General features: G+C 41.8%; 1 protein-coding gene across 1 annotated transcript in view; it reads left to right on the top strand.

Annotated features, from left to right (window-relative positions):
- The window catches only part of LRMDA (leucine rich melanocyte differentiation associated), an 861,351-nt gene that overhangs the window by 98,738 nt on the left and 743,081 nt on the right, over nt 1-19,532 (top strand). The gene's annotated exons all lie outside the window — the stretch shown is intronic.

The following is a 19,532-nucleotide window of genomic DNA, read 5'->3' as shown; positions in this document are numbered from 1 at the left end:
ATCCTTGATTAGATGAATGGATAAAGAAAATGTGGTATATACACTTGATGGAATATAATACAGCATTGAACAAGAAAGAAATACTGTCACATTCTACAATGTGGATGAACTTTGAGAACATTAATCTTATTGAAATAAGCCAGACACAAAAGGCCAAACACTATATTAGTTCACGCACATGAAGTATCTAAAGTATTCAGAATCATAGAAATAGAAAGTGGAAGGTGCTTGTCAAGTATGGGATGAGGGAAGAGATGGGAAAGGCAGTTTGTGTTTAGTGGATACAGACTTTCAGTTTTGCAAAATGAAAAAGTTCTCAAGACCTGTTGTACACCTATGTGAATAAACTCAGCCCTGCTGAACTGTGCATTTAAATGGTTAAGACGATAAATAGAACATTATGTCTTTTTATCACAATAAAAGTAACAGCAGGAAAACCAAAGTCTGTGTTGTCCCTACCTTTGAGGAGTCTTGGAATTTAGTAAGGAAAAAAAAAAGTAATTGTAGCTTACTTGTACTAGAAATTGTTGGAGGCAGGGAAGGCTTCCTTGAGGAAGTGGGTCTTGGACCTTGGTCCCTGCAGCCCTTGATTCACTTAAGTGGGCCTTTTTCACCTTCTGGCTGCTGCTGGGGCAGTTCAGGTTTTCGTAACACACAGCTAAAGTAGAGAGTGGGTGTTTGAGGCAGTAGAGGGGAGGCCTGTTGCTTCACCAGCTAAAATTAGCAGCTTTCTACCCAAGGTCATTTTTTTTTTTTTGGCCTTGCTGTGTGGCATGTGGGATCCTAGTTACCCAACCAGGGATTGGTCCTGCACCCCATGCAGCAGAAGCATGAATTCCTAACCCCTGGACCGCCAGGGAGCGCCCCCAAGGTCACTGTTAATTCAGCCTGCCTATACACATGCCTCTGTGCTCTGCGGAGGCCCACTGATGGGACCCAGCGTCATGCATCTAGCTGTAGCTACCTTGTCTCTTGCTTTCTTCCTGGGTTTTCATGCACATCTGCCTATTTACTTTCACATTCCAAAGGCGAACTTGGCTCATAAATCTTCATGATACCCCAAAATGAAATTATAATTTTACCCACTAGAGTTGTTACCTTAATGCCTCTCTAATTATCTTGTGTACTCAGACTTTAGATACTCACTGGGGAGGAAAAGCGAGAGCAGGGGCAGGGCAGCAGCCTGCATCTCTCTTCTGATTCAGTGTCATCTGGCTCAGATGTCTTCCCTTGAGAAGGGGAATGGGGCTCCTTTTGCCCTCAGAGCCATCATTGCCCTGCTTTGCTCTCTGTCACAGGGGCTGTCACCTGTGGGAGCATTTCTTAAGCTTTTTCACAAGCCAGCTTCCTTTTAGGTTTGACCAGTGGGAGACCCTGGCAGGAGACTGGAAGGCAGGAGGTAGGAAGAAGCCAATGTGCTTCTCTCCATCCCACTCCACCTCTGTGGCTTCTCTGTGGGGGACTAAATCTCTGTTGTAGTCCTGATTCCTATAGGATAAGGCTTGCCAGGCTTTGGGCTTTGGTTAGTGACCTTGTCTCAGTCCTCTCTTTCTCTCTTGATCTAAAAAAAAAAAAAAAAAAAAAGCTTGTAAGTGGGAGAGGTTTCTTGCTGTGGCTTCTCCATCATTTGTATGTCTGATTCCCTGCATTAAATTCCTTCTGTGGTAAATATTAGAAGCAGTGCCTATTTTCTACTTTTGACCCTGACTGATGCCGTTCTTTGGTACCTGACAACTTCTTGGTAGTCTATGGGCTTTCAGAAAGCCCTGATTTGGAAACAAACATCAGTTTTGGTGTGACTGCTGATTTCAGTAACGGGTATAGAGGAACACTGTTTGCTCGATCTGAACCCAAAGGTGAAAGCGATTGATGACGGCGTGAAGGTAAACTGGTCTGTGCTTAATGAGTCTTGCTTTACCCATGGTAGCATGTGAATTGTGAAATGGGATGGAAAGAAATGCTGGACTCCTAGACTTTATTTTAGATCATAAATATGATAACATAGGATTTTCATATTAAAGAAACTTCCATGATCCAGCACAGTTACTCTGTCCAGTTTAATAAGGCCGTATTTATTATATGGCCACCTTGACTGTTGGGCATCAGGCCAGACATATCCAGAAGGAGAGCCCAGACTAAGATAAAAAAGGGTGTTTGGATTGGGAACTCATCTGCAGACTATATTTATATTAGTCTGTAGCCATTTTTGCATCTCGTTTGAGATAAAACAGTATAGTGGAATTAATATGAATGTTTCCAGTGATGGAGCCGTTTTGTTTTAGGAGGTTTAGAGTCCTTTAAGGCTGTGTTGGAGCTGTCCCAATAAACTAGTGAAGCCCTCATTAGCTTCAGGAGTTGAGTATTCCCATTTAGACTTAGAAATGTTCAAAACTTGATATCATTTTCAACTTTTTTCTCCTCCTTGATTTTTTCAGCTGCTGAGAAATACTGGGTGGGTAAGAAATAAGTATTTTCTTGTTATCCCTGTAATATCATCTAGTTTTCTTACAGGGGAACTTGGAATCAGAATTTCTTACAGGGGAACTGTTGAGTGGTGGTGGTGGTATTGTTTAGTTGCTAAGTGGTGTCTGACTCTTTGCAACCCCATAAACTGCAGCACACCAGGCTTCCCTGTCCTTCACTATCTCCTGGAGTTTGCTTAAACTCATGTTCATTGAGTTGGTGATGCCATCCAACCATCCCGTCCTCTGTCACCCCCTTCTCCTCTTGCCCTCAATCTTTTCCAGCATCAGGGTCTTTTCCAATGAGTCGGCTCTTCACATCAGGTGGCCAAAATATTGGAAGAGCTTCAGCATCAGTCCTTTCAAAGGATATTCAGGGTTGATTTCCTTTAGGATTGACTGGTTTGATCTCCTTGCTGTCCAAGGGACTCTCAAGATTTCTCTAGTACCACAGTTCAAAAGCATCAATTCTTTGGTACTCAGCCTTCTTTATAGTCCAGCTCTCACAGCCATACATGACTACTGGAAAAACCATAGCTTTGACTATATGGATGTTTGTTGGCAAAGTAATGTATCTGCTTTCTAATACACTGTCTAGGTTTGTCATAGCTTTTCTTCCAAGGAGTTGAGTGATACAGAAAACATTAAAGTCAAAGGAATAACATATTCAACAATATTTATGCACCAGAGACTTGGGTCCTGGGGTTTAGCATCTAAGAAACCTATCAGTTCCTGCTCTCATGAAGCTTGGAATCCTCTAGAGGAATAAAGTCGTTTAGGACTAGAACCAGGGAAGTTCAGGGGGTTGGAGAGCAGAGAAGAGGGTATCTAGATAGACTTGATAAGTTGAAATTTGAAAAATGAGGGAATTCACTAAGCATCAAGAGAGAGGACATCTGGTCACAGTATGCAGAGGTCTGGGAGGCATGAACACAAGAAACTGTATTGCCTTATGGGAGATAACACAGAAGTATTTTAAAGTTGGATCTTTCTGAAAGTAACATAATAGATTTTTTTTTAATTGTTGTTGTTATTTTCTTAACCTCACCTAGGAGAAGATGATTTTAGTAGAGGTTGTTGTTCAACATGATTGAATATGATTGGGTATTATTACTTGCTGATGGGACTTAATTTTCTCATGTTTAAATGTGATCCATTATCTTGTGTCTAGAACATATTAAAATGACTTTAAAATGAGAAACAAGGGAACTCTGGTTATTTCAGTGCAAACGTACTTGTTTATTGAACTAAGCTGAAGGGTGCTGGGATATTTGAATACTAACATGATGTAGATGCTCAAATCCCAGGGTTATACGGCTAGATTAACCATTGGTAATGCTGAGGCTGCCCAGGCTGCAGTGGGAACTTGAGTTTTATTGTCATTTTTTAAAAGCCTTATTCTGTTTGGTTTTTCCTGCTGGCTTCTCTTTTTCATTCTTTCATTCCTTCTCTCCTTCCAACTCAAAACTCATCAATTTGCAATACCCCTGACAAAACTCATTTATAATGCTGACCAAATTTTCTAGCTTCAGCCAGCTGTTCAGTTTTTTTTTTTTTTTCCTGGTGGAAGGCCCCAAACTCTTCTCACTACTTGTTCTGAAGATAAATTAGCGACTTCTAAATAATGCAGTGAACCCTAATTCTCTTTGATTAGTAGCGAGTTAGATGATAGCGACCCATTGAAATTGGCCATCAGCATAAATAATGAGTGAATGAACTGATAAAATGCAAAGTCACCGGCCGTCATAAATCAAATGAAATCCACTTTCTCTGGAAGTCACTGAAATTAGAAGTCCATGCTCCTATTAATTATTTTGCCTTCTGAAGACGACAGTGTTATAAATCAGCCTTGAAAGGCCCTTCACTTAGGAAGCTGAAGGAGTGCGGCTGCCTGCAAATTGCTTTGTGTACGCACCTAATTGTTTCTTAAGTAATCCACCTTTGTAGCATGGCTTTGGGAAACGAAGAAGGTCCTCTTTGGTGGTGATCCACGAATGTGGGCTTAAGAAGGGCCTTAAAAAGGGTCCAAGTGCAGTAGGAAGTTATCTGTCTTCTTCCCTAGAAAAGATATCCCCAGGGTCCCTATTATGCAGGGCCAGGCACTGTGGGAGTGGTTTTCCATGGCAGGGACCAGGATGCTGGCTGTAGGCCCCAGGCCATTTTATCATCCTGTCCCAGCTCAACTTCCAGCCAGGCCAGAGAAGCCAAACTTCACACGATTTCAGTGAAAAACAAGATTTTTAAACTTGGAGGAAAAACAGGGATGGAAAACTATGACTTCACAGGTTCATTTTAAGAGTCATTGTAATCCACATACGTGAGGTGTGAAATGACACATAATTTTTACTGAACGGTGGGTGGGAAATGATATTCATTTAGGAGCCTATTTTGCGACCGACATTGAAACAAAGCAACGTTCTGTGGAAAACAGGATAATTATCTGGTAGGATATGTTGTAAACGAGTTTCTTTTCGGACCACTGTCTGTCATAGGTGAAGTCCTGAAGCTGAGACGACTGTGAAAAAACAGTTCTCTCTGGGGGATGGTCTCAAAATTTGGTCCAGCTTTCCCATATGACCCTGGATGGTTAATGAATCTGGACAGAGCTCTTAAGGACATTCTCTGCTTCCCACTGAGGGTGTGTTATTTCTGTTGGCCTCTGTGGAAACAATGATGGCGGTTTTACGGAGGTGAAGACAGACTTCGATAGGAAGTAGTTCTTGGGATGTTGGGCACTAGTCAAGGTACAGCGAGTGTCTCCTTTCACTTACTTTGCTTCAGTGTGGCACTAGAAGTATGGTTTGGGGATAGAGTTTTAAGGGAAAAAGAAGTTTTTCTTTCTTTTCTCTTTCTGTCAACTTTTATTTCTTTGGCTCTTTGGAGTCTGAGTTGTGTCCTGTGGGATCTTTCGTTACGGCGCGTGAACTCTCTAGTTGTGGCCTGTGGGCTCCAAAACACACGGACCTACTTGCTCCACGGTATGGGGATCGTAGTTCGTTGACCAGGGATCGAACTGCATCCCTTGCATTGCAAGGTGGGTTCTTAACCACTGGACCGTGAGGGAAGTCCTTCTTTTTACCAACTTCTTATCCGCCGCAGGCCTCCTGGACTCAGCGGAGGGCCAGGGCACTAAAGGTAACTATGAGCCCTGAAGAATTTAAACTCTCCTGGGTTATGGGTGGACACGTATCCTCCTCCTCCTTTGTGATAATTTGGGTGACCTAGCCTGTTCAGAGTTATCTGTGCAAAGAAGGGGTGTGTGTCTTCTCATACAGCTGAAAGAACAACGCAGTTGTTGTGAGTGGTATAAATTCTCCTGTGAGTGTGTTCTGATGTTGGGGTAAGTTTCTGCCAGATCATTTGTGAATCTGAATAGCCCATTCTAAAAGCTAAACTTAATGATTGTATAAATGAGCATTATGTCATGAGGTAGAAAGGAGCAATTATTCCCTGGAATATTGAATCTGAAATGCAAAGATGTTCTGGGTTGTGTCTTTGAAAGCAGTCACGTCCGTAGTTTCACAGTGGTTCCATGGGCTTATTCCACACCAGTGTCTCAATCCCTGGACACCTCCACAGCTACCTAATCCACAAAGCTGAGCCTCCTTAGCTCTTGGCATCTTCCTCCCACAGTGGTAGCATTCTGCGTGTTGTGGGAGAGGGTTCAGGGAAGCAAACACGGCTCATGATCTTCTCTACCTGCTTCTGGAAATCCAGGAGGCACCTGCTGGTGTTCTGAGCTCCAGGACAGAACAAGACCTTCATGGTGACTCCTCTCCTAGAGTTGATTCCTCATGTATCTGTCTTGGTCTTCTCTTCACTTGGCTTCAATTTTGAAGTTGTGGAGTGTGATGGGAGTTGCAATAAAGACTGGTGGATTGTTGGAGACAGTAAGAGCAGGAGAAGAGTTCGTCTGTGTTCGTAGCTCCAGTATTAGTTGAATTTCCCTTTGCTTGTGAGGTTTATAGAGGATAAGCTAGATCCTGACCATCTATACAACTGTGTCCTTCTGGAATGAAACTTTTATCGCTCATGGTTTATGGATTTTAGCACATCCTTCTTTTCCTTGGGTGATGTTCCCTTGGGTGGCACATAATCAAGGTGACCGTATGTCCTGGCTTCCCAGGGAGAGTCTCAATTTATGCCTATTTTTCTGATATTGTTATTAGTAACCCCGTCCTCTGTTGATTCTTTAAAGTATTGAGATTTAGATGATCAGCCTATATATGATACTTGAACTTTTACATGTGTTTCCTGAGCCTCATAGAGACTGTGGCATATTGAGAAAATCCAAGTTTTGGAAAGTGAATTTATCCCTTAGTGTATGACCTTGGGCTACTTAGGTTCTCTGAGCCTCTTTTTCTTTATCTATAAAATGAGGTTCATTGTACATCCCTCACAGATTTGTGTTGAGGATTAAGTAAAACAGCATGTAAAGAACCTAGTAAATTGCTAGCCAGATAGATAGGTGGAAGATAAAACATTTGTTCTCCTTTATTCCTCAGAATAAGCCCAGAGAGGGCAGACACTTTGCCATGCTTCTGAACCTGATTTTGTGTTGCAAACAATTAAGTCAGCATCAGCCCCATGTGACAGAGAGAGAAGGAGAAAAAGAGAGAATCATTCCCATGTGAAGAAAGACCCTCTCCCCAAACCTCTTAGAATGCCCCCTACAAAGAGATGAAAAAGTCACATAAGAGAGAGACGCTGGGTTTTCTCTTCAGGTGAACAAATTGTGGATTTGTTGTTTGTAGCAAAAGGAACAGAAAGAGAGAGAGTAAATGGCATTGCCTTTCAAATGTAATGTGACGGTGAACATAATCTACTGATCTTGAAGAAGCCTCTGTCTTTTCATCTGTGAAATGGGGATTAAAAGATTGTAGTAGGAATGAAACGGGGCTGCACATGGACAGGAGTCCTACAACCTGTGCCAGGCTGGGCGGGTCATGGTTTTCCTGCTTTGTGCAGAGCTGAGGCGCCCAAACACCAGAATGCTGGGCCAGGAGTAAAATGACCACGGGGAGCAATGCCGTTCCATGTCCCAAGATTCCCATGTCCTTTACAATGACGCTCAGTAATACCTCGTTCTTTCTCTGAAGTCTCAAGACGGCACACATAGCTCTGTTGAACTGGCCCAACAGGGACTGGCATTTTTAAAGCCATTTGTATAGCTTTATGGAGATTACTCTTTTTAATGTTTTTAGAGTAAAAAGGGTTTATTTTCCTCAAGATTTCCAGCCCAGATGGCCCAAAGTCTGTAGAAGAAAGTTATAAAATGTTAGCAGCCAGGACTGACTGTCCACTGTGACCAGCTCCAGGTGACCCCGTGCTGATGTGGCACACAGACTCTGAGGCCCTCTGTGCCTGGCCACTCACAGTGCCTTAGCCCCTCTGTGCTCTCAGGCGAGGGAGGCGCCCAGTGGGGAACTTGCTTCACCTCAGTGAATGGCTGTGTACAGATCACACGGGGCCGGCTGCAAAGGTACTTGTGGCTTGTAGGAGCCCTTGGTAGGAGAAGATAATACATATCTGTGCATTTGCATTCTTGTTCCTTCTGGTACCTTCCTCCCCACCCCCACCCACCCACTAATGATCACAGAAGAGTCTGGCAATGAGTAAAGCCCTCCACCTGACCTTAGACCTCAGCGGGACTCCTGTTGCATTTAGTAGCTAACACTTTGCGTAGCCCTTAATGTGTGCTGAGTAGTAGCAGCGCTTACTGTGAGTAGCAGCACAGCCTCCTGTGGTGTTTGTGCTGGTGCTCAGCTGTGTCTGACTCTCTGCGACCCCATGGACTGTAGCCCACCAGGCTCCTCTGCCCATGGAATTTCCAGGCAAGAATACTGGAGTGGGGTGCCATTGCCTACTCCAGGGGATCTCCCGACCCAGGGATTGAACCCACATCTCTTGTGTTCCCTGCCTTGGGAGGTGGATTCTTTACCACTAGTGCCACCTGGGAAGGCCCTATGGTGTTTCTATCTCCCCCAAATTCAGACGTGGAAACCTAATCCCCAAGGTGTGGTGTTAGGAGGTCGGCCCTTTGGGAGGTCACGAGAATGGAAAGGTTATAAATAGAATTAGTGTCCTTATAGAAGAGGCCCCAGAGAGCTCCCTGGACCCTCATGCCAGGCAAATGCACAGGGAGAAGTGTGCGGCCGGGAAGAGGGCCCTGATCCCAGGCTTCCAGCCCCCAGAGCTGTGAGAAGCACATTTGGTATAAGCCACTCAGTGTATCACATTTTGTTACAGCCTCTGGAACAGACTGAGCCGTTGGCCAGGTCACCCACCTGAGAGCAGCAGAGCCCAAATCTGAACCTGCGCCCGCTGGCACCCCATCCCTACTTGACACCATTTTGCTTCTCATCCTCCTTCATTATAATCTTTTCTTTTTGTCTGTTGGGTTTGTTTGTTTCTTTGCTTGCTTTACAAGTTTCAGAGAAGATTATGAACGCTTTGGAGAATTTCGGCAGCAGTGGGGGTGGGGGGAGGTTGCTCTGCCATGTCCTTTTGTTTATTGAATTATGCAAGTACAGTATCCTCCATGCTAACTTCTAAAGCTCAGTTCTCTCTGGCTGACCTTCAGCCTGACCACTCTCTTCCCCAGATGTAATAACATCAGGGCTTTGCTATATTTACTTTTCTTTCTTCTGTGAATTTATACACCCCCATGCATAGATACATATATATATATATACACATACTAAGAATTTATGGTACTATATAAGATAACTAGCTTGCTGTTCTCACTTGTTGGTATGTCTTAGATATCTTCTGATGTCATGGAGATATACTCACCCTTTTTGACTTGTGTGCAGTATTCCATGTTGCAGATATGCCAAGGTATAATTAGACGGTTAGCTTTCTGCAGGCATTTAGGTTGTTAGTGATTTCTCCTTGTCACATAGATAATGAATTGCCTTGCTATGAGTCTCTCTGTGTACATGTGGAATTGTTTCTCTTGAGTGTGTTCTAAAAAGTGAAATTGCTTAATCATAGTGTATGCATATTTTCAGTTGTAATAGATACTATAAAAATTGTCCTCCAATGATTTTTATCACTATTCATTCTTACTAGTAGAAGTATCATTTGACCTGTTTCTGCCAAAATTTGATATTAGCATACTCTCAAAATTATTGCAGACTATTAACTGTAACACAGTATATCTCATTGCCAATTAAGATTTTCATCTGCTTGCCAAATGTGAGAATCATTTTATATATTTATCGTCTAGTTTTTTGTTTTCTATGTTTTGAATTGCCGCTGAATATATGCCCATTTTCCTATTGGCTTGTATGACCCTTACTTACTTAATGATTTCTAGTGAGTCTTTACTGAGGTATACTTGGCTTCAATCTCTCATTTTGCAAGTATTTTCTTCCTTCTTCTGTTGCCTTTCAAATTTATGGTGCTTTTTATTACACACAGGGTTTTAATTTTGGTGTTGTCAGATTAACAAGTCTTTTCCTTTATGCTGTTTCTGTCTTATTGCAGGCCTTACCAACCCTTAGGTCATAAACATATTCTCCTGTATTTCTTTGAAAACTCTAATTTTATCTTTTAGCTATGGATCCATTGGAAATAAATAAATATCTCTATATAGATAGATATACATATGAATACTTTCATGTTGAGATCAATTCATATATATATGAATATATATGTGTGTATATATATATATATGTATATACACATATATACATTTCTTTTCCTCCCCAAAATGAATAGCCAGTTGACCCAGAAAAATTTGTTTTAGGCCATTTTGCTAGCCATTTTGAAATGCTATTTCTTACCATCTATAAAATTTCTAATTAGGCATAGATCTGGGCTCTATTCTTTTCACAGATCTGTGAACAGAACAGGATTATGTTAGCTTCCTATATCTTGAGAAGCTAGGCTATTATGGCATTTCTAACTCTACTCTTAAAGCCAACTATTGCTTGTGTGGCCCATCTTGTCACTAACATTGGGTAGTTCTCATGGGCTCTAAATGAGGCATAAGAGTCAGTATGATTTTTGGCAGTAAGATGTCCATCAGAAGATACAGGTTCTAATTTTAATTCTGCTGTAGTCTCTATGGCCACAAATCACTTACTCTCTATGTTATATGCTGGGGAACAAATCAGATTGAGTAGGCTTGAAATCCTGACTGGTGCCTGCCACTTAATGACTGTGGAGTTTGAGGATAAATGCTTAACTTCTCTATCTCTTCTATTAATAGGGGTATTATCATCTACCTCTCAGGATGGTTTTAAGGCCTTTTATACAAATAATGTGTTAGGGAACATTTTGTTAATTATAAAACACTAAAAAGACTACACTGCACACTAATATGTACAGGCCTTGATTTTATTTTGGCCCAGTAAAGTTAATCCATCTTTGTCTCACCTACCTCTGGGAGCTGTTCTGAACATCAAATAGGATGTCCTTTGATAAAATTGAAAATGTCATAAAGATTATTTATTACTGATGAATCCCAACAAGTAGACTGTAATTGACACATATTAACCAAGCCTGTAGGGTTCTTGTAGTGAAGGAGGGTCATGTTAATAGAGTATCTCCAGGCAAGATTTGGTGGAGTCAGATTTGTGGCGTCCCTTGAGTCTTCATCCACTGGAGTGAAGAAAGGTATGGTGTTGGTGCTTTAGAAGGGTGCCGGTGGTCTTTTAAGTGTGAATAATAGGCAGAGTGAAGACTGTGTGAGTTCTTGTGCTAAGATGATCAAAGGGAGGGTAGAGCTGACCATCGGTTCCCTAATCTTATCAATGGCTATATCTAGTTTTAAAAAATGAAAAGTTTGACCTTTATATGTTTATAAATTATTTAGTCCTTCTCTCTCTCTTTCCCTGCCTAAACCCACTTTCACACTGAATCCAAGTCTTCAGCACTTAAGAAACCGTCAAAATACTAGGTCGTTGAATATTAAAGTGAGAGACGAGAAAAAAGGAAAAAGAAAACATGAACAGGGCTTTTGTTATAATATTGGCAAATATTTTTCCTTCTGTGGGCAGCAGTGCTGTCGTGATGCAGTGTTGCTTTGGTGACTCTAAGTAAGCCATTTCTCCCTGTGCGCACACCTCTATAGTTCTCTTCTGTGGTGGCTTGGACTTGCCCGATGGGACATTGACATGTGTGGCATGCAAGCAGAAACTTGGTAAGTGCTTGCACCTTGGCTTTGGTTTTGGAACATTTGCACTTAAAGTCCGCCTGACAGGTAAAGAATCTCAAGTTAGCCATGTGGAGAGAGAGGTCACAGCCCCCAGTCATTGCCCAGACTCTTGACATGTGAGTTGAGCCACCTTGGACGCTCCATCCCCTGTCACCATCTGACAGCAAACACATGAAGACTTGAAGTGAGAGCAGTAGAAGAACTGCCCAGCTGAGCCCCTATGAGTGCACAGAGTTATACGCAAATAAAATAGTGGTTGTTTAAATCCACTCTGTTTGTTGTATAGCAATAGATAACACACACACACACATTAAACACCCATGTAATGTATGAGCATTCACCTATTTTTTATATCTGAGAAGTTGGTGTCTTTAGATTTGAGTTCAGGCTATTTTACCTGAAGACAGTCATTTCTCTCCATAATGTAGTCCACTCTAAACAGCAAGGTGTGAGGCGTTGCATTTAGAACGTGTCCACTTCATAAAGGAAAAGGTGGTGAAAGGAGCATTGTCTGTTTCCTGTTCAGGCCAGTTCCCTTCCCATTAGGCCCCCTGGATCCAGAAGGGCCCATAGGAGAAGGTGTCTTGGTAAGGATATTTATTTCTGCAGCTCTCATCCACAGGGGAACCTGGGAGAATTTATAAATCCATCATTTCAAGTCATTAGGAGGCGTGTTGGTCAGTGCAGGAGACTCTCTGCTCATTAATTCAGGAGAGATTTACTTGTGTCACCCTCATTAGTATTTATGGGATTTATCCACATCAATCGCTAGTGCATTAACAGGGAAATAACTAAACCTCCCAGGGTTTGTTGGTGCTAATAAAATGAGCTGGAAGTTCCAGAAATCACCGTGATCAGAAGTATTCTAAGCCAGGGCCTATAATTGATCCTTTCAAAGTGCCCTCAGGATGTTTGCCCATTTGCTTCCCATCCAGTGGCATTTGCATATTAGCACAGTGTCTAAGGCCTTCTGTGCAGGTTTCAGACTGGAGCCCATTTTGTACCATGAGATGATGGTGGGCGACCCAGTTGAAAATATCATTGTCGAACCAGAGAACCTAGGTAAACAAGGGGTTAAGTTTCTTATAATTCTTCTTTGTTTGGTCCTGGCTTATAAAAAAAAAAAACCACCCTGCATGTAAATATATTTTTTATGTATTCTGAACATAAAGATAGCTCTGTCCTACCATATTGATTTATTAGATTCTCTGACATTTTAGTTGTGGTCGTTATGTTATATTTATGAGATGAATGTTGGATTCCCTCATTATGTTATCCTCATTTATTTTACATACTTTTATGGCTGGTTGTGCATCGCTTTACAGTTAAAGCTTTATTGCAGCTGTTAGCGTTGGGGGGAGGGGAAGGCAAGTAGTTATTGATCAGAATTTACATGTTTACTGTTGTAATCATGATTTATTTAATCTGTTTGCACATATAAATATAAGCCCGCTCTCTGAAATAAAAAATATATACTGTATCTATATTTTAGGAGCATTCTTGTCACTCTCATATGCTTTGGAGTAGAGTATTTGGGGTTGATCCAGTGTTCTGTAGATGAGCAGTTTCCATGCAGCCTGTTGGTGAAGAGTGTGGCCTTTGGAGCTGGACTGTATGGGTTCAAATCCCACCTGGACGTCTTACTGCTTGTGTCTTGGACTGTGAGGTTTACCCTTCCATGCTTCCAATTTTCATACCGATAAAATGGTATTAGTACTTATAAACCATTGTGAAGATTGGAAGATTAATATTGGTAAAAGTACTTGGCACAGAGAAATTGCTTATTATCTGCTAGTCATTAAAACTCTAGTAAGTAGGTGACAAGGTAGGTATATTGGAAAGGCTCAGTTACGTTCAAGTGGGAGCCTAGAATTTTTTGTAAGGGGCTGTCTTCCCTGGTGGCTCAGCGATAAAGAATCCACCTGCAGTGCAGGAGCTGCAGGAGACTTGGGTTCAATCCCTGCATTGGGAAGATCCCTTGGAGGAGGGCATGAAACCCACTCCATTATTCTTGTCTGGAGAATCCCATGGACAGAGGAGCTTCGCAGAATCAGTCCATAGGGTCACAAAGAGTTGGATGTGACTGAAGTGACTTAGTACACATAGCAGATGTATTTAGGGGAAAAGTAGGAGATACTATAGGTATAAAGCTCTTAGATATTTTCATTTTTCTCAGAATTTTGTTTTTAATTCAGGTGATGAATTGTTTGCAAAATTATCTTAATCAGACTGTTTAGATATCTGGATCACAAGCTCCATTTGGAAGACAAAACTAATTTGCTGAATGAGTGAGTAAATGAATGAATGCTGACCTATAGTTTTCAAGGAAAACCTTGGATATGTTTGACATGTGTTTTATTGTTAAAATTCTTGTTGGAATATAATAGTTGTATTCACTGTTTCTGCTGTACAGTGAAATGAATCAGCGATAGTTGTACATATATCCCCTCTTTTTTGGATTTCCTTCCCATTTAGGCCATCACAGAGCACCGAGTTCCCTGTGTATACAGTAGGTTCTTACTAGTTATCTATTTTATACATGAAGTGAAGTCACTCAGTCGTGTCCAACTCTTTGTGACCCCATGGACTGTAGCCTACCAGGCTCCTCAGTCCACAGAGTTTTCCAGGCAAGAGTACCGGAGTGGGTTGCCATTTCCTTCTCCAGGGGATCTTCCCAACCTGGGTATCGAACCCGGGTCTCCCGCACTGCAGGCAGACGCTTTTCCGTCTGAGCCAATTTTATACATAGTGGTGTCTATATGTCAATCCCAGTCTCCCAATTTATTCCACCCTCCTTTCCCCCCTTGAATATATTTTTGATTGAACAGATCAAGAATATTCAGAAGTTTTGCCCTGGCCAGGAAAGAGAAGGATTCACTGAAGTCCAAAATTTAGTCTGAAGATTTATTTTCCTATATATTATCTTAAAATAGGTTTTCATTCCAGGTCTGCCATTAGTTAGCTTTAAAAGATCAACCTCACTCTGCCTGTCTGCTCATCTGTCACTTGGGTTTAATAATACCTGTTTGTCAGGGTACTCAAAGCTGGTGCACTGGGACAACCCTGAGGGATGGGATGGGGCGGGAGGTGGGAGGAGGGTTCAGGATGGGGGACACATGTACACCCATGGCTGATTCATGTTGATGTATGGCAAAAACCACTACAGTACTGTAAAGTAATTAGCATCCAATGAAAATAAATAAATAAAAAACAATACCTGTTTGTGCTTTGTGCAATGCTCAGTCACTAAGTCGTGTCTGACTCTTTGTGACCCCATGGACTGTAGCCCACCAGGAAACTCTGTCCATGGGGTTTTCTAGGCAAGAATACTGGAGTGGGTTGCCACTTCCTCCTGCAGGGAGTCTTCCCGACCCAGGGATCCAAGCCACGTTTCCTTCATTGGCAGGTGGATTCTTTACCACTGAGCCACCTGTGAAGCCCCCAGTACCTGTATAGAGTACAATATAGTAGTGACATGGACCCTGGGTTAGAAATCAAAAGACATTTGACAGCCCCAAGTCTGCCACTGAAGAGCTGTGGCAAAAGGCTTATTTATTTATTTTTTTGTAAAGGGTCCAAGTCTCTTTCTGCAGGATTATGTTGAGAATCTGATGAGCTGCTGTTGGTGATAGGACTCCAGATACTGGAAAGCACTACATAAGTGTTAGGAACTGTTAATGATGCCACCTAACAAAAGTGTTGCAAAGATGAGATGCTAAGTGATTTGGAAAGGCTCTCAAGAAGCAGCATGTGCTTTGTGACTATTGAAGACATAGGGAAGACTTGGCTCTATGATCCCATTATGTTCTGGGTGAGAATCCCAACTCTGCCCAAGAGACGAAGGCCTAAAAGAACCCCAGACTCCCTGGATCCTTGGTTCCAAGGAATGCTACACATTTATTCAGCTCTTGTGCTACTATTTGCCCATATCCTTAGAGAAAAAATAAGTCTTGCCTTTGTAATTTCCATATTGTTTGTTGGGTACAAGACTGTTTTATTTGCAGCATTTAATGTAAGTCACATGTTCTGCCCTGGTACTGGCGACTCAGCATTTGCATTTTACACTTTACAATTTGGCAGTGATTCTTTGAAATAATTTACTTTTATCGTCTTGCTTCAGATTTTCAAGTAATAATCCATCTAGCAAAGCAGTTTATCCATTCTGTATATTCACTTCTGTTTTGAGGCTCTTGAGGAGAACGAAACGATTTTTAATCATATTTCCAGGCCACTTATCATAATTAAGTTTAGAATTATGAATTGTGTACACCTCATCATTACATCATACCTCTCTGTGATAAGTAAGTGAATCAGAGATCATCACAGGATTTTCAGAGCCTTTCAGGATGGTTTATGGCTTTTAAAGAAAAACCTCCAAATTTCTCCCAGTACCTTAAAATATTCTAGGAAAATCTGCAGTGTTTCCCTTCTTTTTGTCCTCTATCTGGAAAAGCTGTTGCTTATTAAATCCCCCTAATCACTTGAACCCTGAAAATTTGATAGAAAAAGTTAATCAAAACTGAACCTCAAATATATTCTGAGTGAAATAAGTCATGCACAAAAGAGTACTTACTACATGTTTTCATTTTTATGTCCTTCTAGAACTAGTCAGGAGTTGCTTCTAGGAGACAGAGATTAACTTGTGAAAGTCGCTCAGTTGTGTCTGACTCTTTGTGACCCCATAGACTCTACAGTTCGTGGAATTCTCCAGGTCAGGATACTGGAGTGGGTAGCCTTTCCCTTCTCCAGGGGATCTTCCCAGCCCAGGGATTGAACCCAGGTCTTCTGCATTGCAGGAGGATTCTTTACCAGCTGAGCCACAAGGGAAGCCCAAGAATACTGGAGTGGATAGCCCATCTCTTCTCCAGTGGATCTTCCTAACCCAAGAATCCAACCAGGGTCTCCTGCATTGCAGGCGTATTCTTTACCAACTGACTTATCAGGGAAGTCCAACTTGGTGAGATGGTGTAAATTAGAAATGTTCTAGATCTTGATAGAGGTAGTTAAATACACACACAAGTGCCTATATTTGTCAAAACTGATTAAATTGTACACAGAAGGTCTATGCATTTCACTCTATGCAAATACATCTCAGGGGTTTCCCTGGTGGCTCAGGGAAAGAATGGTAAAGAGTTCTTCACCAGAGTTCCCTGGTGAAGAATCCACCTGCTAATGCAGGAAATATGGGTTTGATCCCTGGATCAGGAAGATCCCCTGGAGAAGGAAATGGCAGCCTATTCCAGTATTCTTGCCTGGGAACTCCCATGGGCAGAGGAGCCTGGTGGGCTATAGTCCATGGGGTCATGAAAGAGTTGGACATGACTTAGCAACTAAGCAACAGCAACTACATCTCAATAAAAAAATTAACAAATTAACTATGACCTGTTGTTTTCATATGTCATTTTCCGTGCACTTTTACTGATGACCATAAGCTATGGAATTTGAGGCAATATGGTGCCTTTTTCTTATACCTTCTAAGTCAGGGCTTGAAGGAAAAGATGTTGTATCACAATACCAGTTCTTCTAAGTCATTGGAGGTTTGAAAAAAGTAATTTGCCAGCTCTGTTAGCCATGGATATTCAGGTACCTGCTGTCTGTTAACTTTTATAAGAAGCCGTTACTCATTCTAAAAATGTTCCCTTCTTCTGCCATTTGACTTATATGGAGGAATAATTTCTTGGCTAATTTTTTTGGGAGGGTGCACGCTTCTGAAATACAAATCCACTTCTAATGAATCATTATCATGTACTACCATAAAGGTTATTCACTGAAAGCTTCAGAAAAAAAGCAATGAAAACTAATTTTGATTGTTAATGGAAATGTATTTTTAGTCTTAAAGAGCTTCCCTCGGCAATAATTATAGTTATGCCTCTTGGGTGTTTTGGGACTTTTAAATTTACGTCAAGTAGCTCTTTTTTCATTTAGCAGTTAATCTTTTAACGGAGCTCAGCAAATTTGTTCTTCAGTCTAGTGTTAGGGAAGGATGACAGAGAGTTCAGTTTTCTTTACCCCCTTCATATTCCCTGCACATGCCCAGGCTGCTCTTGTTCTTATGTTAGGCTATGTCCTGGGGTGACTGTGGTGACATGGGCAGCTGAGGCTGGCAGAGAGAGGCTTGAGATGCAGGCCTTGCTTTTCTGCTGTCAGCAGGCATCGGGACACAAGTAGCCGCCTCTGCCTTATGCAGCACAGAACTGCTGCACAGCAAGCGAGCTCCTAGAATGCTTTTGCTGCAAGTGGGCAAAGCTCAACACTGCAGCCTAAGGACTGGAAAACACAGCCTGTAAGGAGACTGGCTTGCAGCTGCCCTGCCTCTGGTTTCAGACTCCAAAGCATCTGCAGGAAGATTCAAAACAACAAGATGCAGAGCTAAATTTTAGCAACTGAGACCGTTTGCTGGTTGTGCTGATTCTTGGCTGGTTTCAGAGAGAGGCAGGGACTGCTTAAGGAAGTGGGAAGGGGTTCTGGCAAGAACTTTGCTGGGGTTCTGCCCTCTTGTTAAAGAACAGAATGGTGCCAATTATCCCAGTCACCTGATTAGAGAAAGCTCAAGCCACCACTGAGAATCCTTCTCCTGATGAAAAATGACCTCCCTCCCGCTCCATGAAACTAGGGAGCAGCCAGACATTTGGGTATTTGCAAAGCAGCACTGAACATTAGGGAACAGTTTAAATTAATCCTGTGTACTGCGGCTCCGAGAATGGAAGCCAGCCCCACATGTCAATAAATCTAGATCTGTTTGAAGCTCATGTCACTAAATCTTCGTCTTGACTGTTTGCTGGTGGTGTCAAGAGCTGCCCTGGAAGATGAATTTGAGGGGAGGATGAAAAAGGAACCATATTAAACTGCAGCTCTGATAAGTTTAGTTAAGAGGCAGGAGATGTGTCCTTGCCATGACATTCAGTGGCTGATATTTGTTTCCCTTTAAATAATATGCTGTACATCTGTGAGAATGATGGTTTAGGGCTGGTGACATTGCATTTCCACCAAGGTTACTGCCTTCTGGACAGGCAGGCTCTCTCCTTTCTTTCTCTATCCCACACCCTGTCAATAAATATCCTTTTGTTGGAGGAAGTGGGATACAGATTTTAGAGGTAACACCAGAGCGTCTTCATTTCTAGAAGCAATGAGGTTCAGCCACTATGTAGGGAAAGGGTGAAGCGGTGGAGAGAAATTAAAGGGACCATGAGAAGCAGTTTTCTTTATGGAAATGTCCCAGGGAGCCAAGAGCACCCCGTGGGGAGAGCTTTGAGAATACCAGAGTTTTGAGAATTTTTCCCTGAAAACCTTGTTTTCATAAACCAAGATACAGAAAATCTGGGTACTCAGGACTTTGTGTTCTATTTTTTCCTGCAATTCCCCTATCCAGTTATCTTGTTTTTTCCTTACTGTAATTGCAGATCTATGACTTATGGCAGCAGTCAGCAAACTTCTTGTGTAAAAGGCCAGATAGTAAATATTTTCAGCTTTGTAGGCCAATACAGCCTCTGCTGTAACTATTCCACTCTGTCCTTGCAGCCCAAAAGCAACCCTAGCCTATCCATAAATGAGTGGATGTGTCTGTATTATGGCCACTGACACTTTTTTTTCCTGTGACATTTTAAAAAGTATTTTTTAATTGGAGTAAAATTGCTTTAGAATGTTGTGTAACTTTCTGCTTACTACAACATGAATCAATTGTAAGTACACATATATCCCCTCTTTCTTGAGCCTCCTTGCTACCCTTCCCCACCCTACCCCTCTAGCTGATTAGAGTTCTAAAGCTGAGATTCCTGGAACACTGACATTTGAATTTTATATCATATCCCTTGTCATGAAAGATTATCCCTCTTTTGATTTTTTCAGCTATTTAAAAATATAAAAAGCAGTCTTAACTTGCAGGCTGTACAAAAACAGATAGTGGA

Source organism: Bos mutus, chromosome 28, assembly GCF_027580195.1.
Source record: "Bos mutus isolate GX-2022 chromosome 28, NWIPB_WYAK_1.1, whole genome shotgun sequence".
Classification (NCBI taxonomy): domain Eukaryota; kingdom Metazoa; phylum Chordata; class Mammalia; order Artiodactyla; family Bovidae; genus Bos; species Bos mutus.
This window is presented reverse-complemented; position numbering and strand designations above follow the sequence as displayed.